The sequence below is a fragment of the Onychostruthus taczanowskii genome, unplaced genomic scaffold (genome assembly GCF_017590055.1).
Source record: "Onychostruthus taczanowskii isolate IOZ18803 unplaced genomic scaffold, ASM1759005v1 scaffold16, whole genome shotgun sequence".
Taxonomy (NCBI): Eukaryota; Metazoa; Chordata; class Aves; order Passeriformes; family Passeridae; genus Onychostruthus; species Onychostruthus taczanowskii.
The window spans coordinates 6,298,988-6,304,987 of NW_024498795.1; positions in this window are offsets into that span (position 1 = coordinate 6,298,988).

Consider the following 6,000-nt stretch of genomic DNA (forward strand, 5'->3'; position numbering starts at 1 on the left):
TAGTGTAAAATATGACCTGAGACCCATTTCTGTAAGCAGAGGCAAATTGCCTGTTTGCTTAACACACTCACCCAAGAACTGTAAAAATTTAAATGGGTATTTATTAGCATTACAGAAGAACTTCTCCAACAAAAGATGGCTGTATGGGTAGTGTAGAGATTGCACATGGAACCACTTCCACAGAACATTTTTCTGTAGAGAAATAACTACAAGAGGAGAGAGACTGAAAAGAAAATGAGAAGGCACATAGAACATGGAATAAAAACAACGCACAATTACTTTTGTTAACTATTTGCCCAAAGGCACTGTGCACTTTTACAAGTCCTTTGAAATTGTATTTGGGCTTTCTACAAATGCAGTTGTTTCAATATACTGTAGCAGTTTAACTTTTATGTGAAAGTACATTTCATATTATGTATAAAGGGTAAATGCACTTAAAGTTTAAAAATAATCCTAATTTAAGCCACTACTCAGATTATTTAGAAATATGTAATGATAATTTAAATGTGCCCATACAGATAGATAGTTGTGCTGGGAACAAAATAATCATAGTATGTAATTAAAACTTTGTTACCCAAAGATGAAGATTTCTTTTAGAATGTAATGAGGAATTACTGAATTTATTTTACAGGTAGAAGAATGTGAGGAAAATATGTATTGACCCCCAGTAAACCACAAGAAGTCACCAAGAGCTGGAAAAGAGCACAAGCTCACCAATTCTGTGGGCATCCTATTCCATGGGCTGTGTTTCTCTCCTAATCTGAGAGAAATTCAGTTCATAGTGATCAGACATTCATAATCCCTGCTTTGCAGCATAGGAAGGGCACTAGGAACAAATTCTTCTAAATGACTAGAGAGGAATGGGGAGGGAAATACATTCACATACTTATCATTAGACACTTAAATGCCCAGGCTAGGGACCTGCACTCTTTCTGGAGTTAGCTGACCCCTGTGCTCCCTGTGTACAGAGCCTGCAGAGCTACTTTCCTAAATTAGTCTCCCAAGTCAGCAAAAGCTGTAAGGAAGAACATCTTCCAAGTAATGTACACAATTTAATTTTAATTCTTACATTGCTTCTGTATTCAAGCCAAATATTAATTTAAGATGAAGAATGTTTTGATGTGTAAATAAACTGATGTTAGAGACATTGCTTCTGTCTTCGACAAGGCTATGACAGGCTGGTGTGGCTTCCATTGGCATCTCACTTTTTCATGTTAATAATCTGTGAAGTTGAAACACCATTCAGAAAAGGTATCAGCCTCTCTTTGCAGCAGCTTTGAACTTTCTTTATTCAAAAGGGCAACGAGAACTATAATTAGGTACAGCTAGCTGTCATTATATAGCTCATTTATTATTTATATCTTCCTCCCACAGTGCCTGTGAACCTCACATCTTGTTGGCAGAGATAGGAGTCTGAATGTTGCTTTCACAGGCTCCAAGCAACACTGTAGTCCCTGTGGCATGGCCCTGGATTAGTAATCTGGGTTTCAGGGTGCTGACCTAATGGAGGCAGTGATGTTGCAGCCTGTAGCATCCCATGCTCAGGATTTACTGAGGCAATCTCTCTCCACCTTTCAGGCAAGCAATCAAGATGAACCCTCCTGTAGACAGCTGCTCCCTGCATGTACTCTAATTCTTGTCAATCCCTCACTGAGGTCTCTCCCCACCTCAGGATGGGTAAATGATTGTTTTGATGTTTTGTGATTTATTGTATTACCAGGTTCTGAAAGGTATCTGGGAGATGGGAGAACAGTTAACTCTAATTTTCAGTGGAGACAAATACAGGAAGACCATAATTGGATGGGGTTTTAGGCAGTTTTCTTTTAAGCTTCTGATGGCCAGTAACACACTGTCTTTTTACAAAAACCCTGCATGACCAGAATGGTGACAGCTTTAGTAACAAGTTGCATTGCTTTGTCATGGTCTTTAAGAACAAGTTTCCTCTTTTCTGCAGTATGCGGATTATTCTTTCTGGGATGCCTTCTTCCCAAATCCTTCTCCATGTAGGACTAGCAGATGGAAAAGCAAGAACTTGAGAACAGCCTGGTGGGTATTGAGTGGGTGAGGTTAAAGTAAAAATCAGTTGAATTGCCAAAATAGATTTGAAATTTCTGTGGAGCTTTTTCCGTGCACATTCCCCCCCCCCCACCCCAAATTTTCAAAAGAATAAATAAAGATTAAGACTACCAGTTGTTTTAGAAAGAGGGCAGTGCAGAAAAGGAAAACCAGTGACCTACTTAAAGAGAAATTAAAATGCATTACACCTCTTGGGGTTGAGGTTACAAAAAATAGTAACAAAAAAATGCAACACAATGAATATGTGCATGAAAGGAGACAACATCTTCATTTTACCCCTAAAGGCAGCAAAATTCTACCAGGAATTAATTTGACTGCTGGTCAAATTATTAATATGCAGTTGTTGTTATTATTATGCAGTTTAAAGGGCTATTTTTACTTTCCCTAGTAAGACTTCTAGAGCACTGACTTTCTAATGCATTAGTATCTTGTATAAAATCAAATGCTGCTTGTTCTGCCAGGTATCCTAGGGCGCAGTAAGTCTCTGCCCTCCTTGTCTACTATCCTGTCTATTATAATAATTATACTGCATTATAGTAACTCTTTCTCCTGAGTGATTACAAAGACACCATCCTAGATGACCAGAAGCTGTTTTTCATTTGTCCTTTAATGTTTGATCTGTTCACCTTGGATGGTCATGGCAGGACTTTATGCTTCTGTTGGTACAGCTCTCGCTATCACCAGGTCAGATCTGCCTTTCCTTTGCATCAAAGTGGATCCTCAGGGAAGGAATCTATTTTACCTAATGTAAACCAAAACATGCATTCCTACTCAGACCTACCTTCACAGCTCTATGGATAATAATTACAAACACAGGAATTAAGTTTGTCTTATATCCAAAGTCTGGAGAGTAATTAAGTGTGTTGGGAACAGACGTGCTGATTTGATACCGTAGTGATTTGTTAGAAACCAGCTGTTCCACACTTTTGATACCTGTGGTGAAACAAATCACTGCCAAGCTGAGAGGAGCATCCTGGTGCACAGATCCTGCTTGCAACACGAGAGCCTGCCACAGCTGTGTCCCCTACACACTCACACCTTTCTGGGACCCAGCACCCAGCCTGGGTGCCAGCAGCGTGACTGCCAGAGCCTGGGCCCAGCTTTCTCATGAAAACTGATACAGTGATATGTGCTCACACTGCAGAGTGTGAGAAGAGACAGAGGAGAGTTCCAGACCCAAAAACACATATGCTCTTACTCCTCTGCAGCATGCTATTCCTGCCATGATAGATAGTGAGATTTCAAATTTCCCATTTGTCTTCCTCTTCTGACCATGTTCCTAAGAAATTAATTTCATCCTTTCTTTTAGTTTCTGTTGCCCACTCATCACACTGTCTTTAATCATTGTCAGTCCTTCCAGTCACTCTTCTTTGGGTTGTCTTCTTCACAGATCCAGGCATGATTTAACCACTCCTATCTTCAAATAGTGCCTTTGAAGTCACCTGCCTTTCTTGTTTAGTGCTTTATCATCCTTTCTCTTTACACATCTCAGCACATAATTCCTATCTGTGGTTTCATAAAAAAAAATCCCACTTTAATTCAGCTTCTGCCCTTATGCTTTGCTGACTTCTAAGTCTATTATGTATTTCTGTCACTCACATTCTTTTCTCCCTCCTGAACAAATGTCCTCGTGATTTCAATCTTTCCCCTTCAGAATTTTGCTGCAAACACTTTCCCTAAATTTGGCCACAAAATATGGGAAAGTTCTGATTTTCCTTTATTCTCCAAAGGAAAATTGCTTTTGCTTTCAAGACAAGCTGCATTTGGAGCACTTTCTTCTATTTAACCCCTGTAATTATTTTGATTCAATTGTACAATAGCTATTTTGTGTCAGAAACTGGGTGACATCATGAACTATGGGACCAGCAAAGACACCAGGTATCATTTTACATCCTGGACCCTTCCTGACTAAATCCATGGTTCAATCTGCACGACACTTGTTAACTGTCAATCACTCCTGAAAGATAAGCAAGGACCGACCTTGGCACTAACTCAACAGAAATGCCTATCTCTGCTGCAGGTGCTGTCTTACAGACAATGCCCTCTCCACCTTGGACACTGTCCTTGTGCAGTGACAAGAGATCACCTGGCTTCAAATTGCCACCTCAAGTTTGGCATCAATTCAGCCACCTGGGCTGCAGATTGGTGGGTCATGAACGAAAACCAAGTGCATGGGATTTCCTGGGCAGGCCCTTGTGCAGGTCTGGTTGAGGTTTGTTTGTGGAAAATCTGTTACAATATGCATTGCCCAATTGTTTCATGTTTGCCCTGTGCTGCCCACTAGGAAGAAATTTCCTATGTGTATGAATATCTAATACAACCTTTAAATTCCTTGTTAAAGTTCTTCTTTGCTCTGATGACAACTCTTAAGACTGCTGGAACCGATAGCAGACACACTGATGGGTACTGATGTGTCATTTTCATGCACTTCCCCATCTGTCCTCTCCTGTTTATGCTTTGATTTAACCTCCTGGAGACAACACGGGATGTAAGAGAGGCGAATTCAGTGCAACTATTCCAGTGACCAAACTAGTTCTAACATAAAAAAGCTATATTGGAAATTACTGTAAAGACTTGAGTGGAAGAGTGATGTAAAGGAAAGGAGAACCAAATCTTAGTTTTGGCAGAAGCATTCTTCTCTCTCACAGTTTTTCTTCCATTTGTGGTATGGATGATCCTAAACTGCCACATGTAATATTTATCATCTCAAAATCTGATCAAATCAGTAGATGTTCACTGCTTGAAATGCTGTCTTTCCTATTTTGCACAATCTAACTGTAATTGGTGTTAAGTTATTCTTGTTTATTATGGAAATACAAAATGTGTTACTGTGCTCTTAATCTGCATAGACTGAAACCATCTGCTGTGGTTCACAGTTGAAGAACAGGAGATTTTAAATTCCCTCTAGTATTTGTATCCATTTGTATTACTTATTACTTAAACAAGTAACCATTACTGCTACCAAGTTGCAAGTCAGAGAAGTGCACAATCGTCATCTTAATGTTTAGGCATATGAATGACCCATTCCTTTTTATAGAAAACCCAATATTTAATGCACATTTATCTTTTGACTGATAGGAGAAGGCAGTTTACAGTGGCTCAGGTAGACGAGGAGTAGAGGGTGTTCTCAGATGAGTCAGTGAGTAGATTCATGCTGAGTAAAAGGTGATTTGACAAAAAAAAAAAGGAAAGTCATGCTGTGCTCAGTTGCAGGATGGCCTAGTTTACCTCCAGAATGTCAGGAAGCAAGATTCAGTAGGGGAAACTTTGCAGTGAGAGGACCTTTTTGAGAAATATATTTTGTTTGTGTTGCACCCAATTATGCTGCAAGTCTGCCTGAGTTAAAGCAGAAACATGAGGCGTCCTGCCTGCCTTGTACCCACATATATCACAAGACTGTTTGACTCAGGAAGTGAAATATTGTTTAATACCTGTTTGCTCAGCATAGTTACACAAAAATAGTAGAGCTGAGATAATTGTACCCAGACTGCAAAGACTTGAATCAGATGGTCAGCATGCAGTCAGCAACACACCCACCTGCAGAGGCTGGACTGGACCTGCACATAGAAAAGTGTAAAATCTGTCTGGCAGACAGAATAGACTGGCTCTGACCTAGAGAAGAGGAAGCAAACCTTTGGACCAAACTGGTCTTGATCCACACAAAAGCTATGTGTGAACAGAAGTGACACACAGTCGAGATTGGGGAAGGGAGATTATGCCCCCTTTAGTTCTGGCTTCCCTTGGAGAGCTGTCAAACTCAGCCACCACTGCCTTGGAGGCTGAGAATTGTTAAATGATGTAACCATCAGAAACCACAACGCAGCAGCAGTGTCACAGTATTGTAGATCTAAGGCTTTGTGTTTACTTCTGCATGTTTAAACATTGCTTGATTTTTGTTTCCTAACAGGAGGTTTGCCTAAAAGC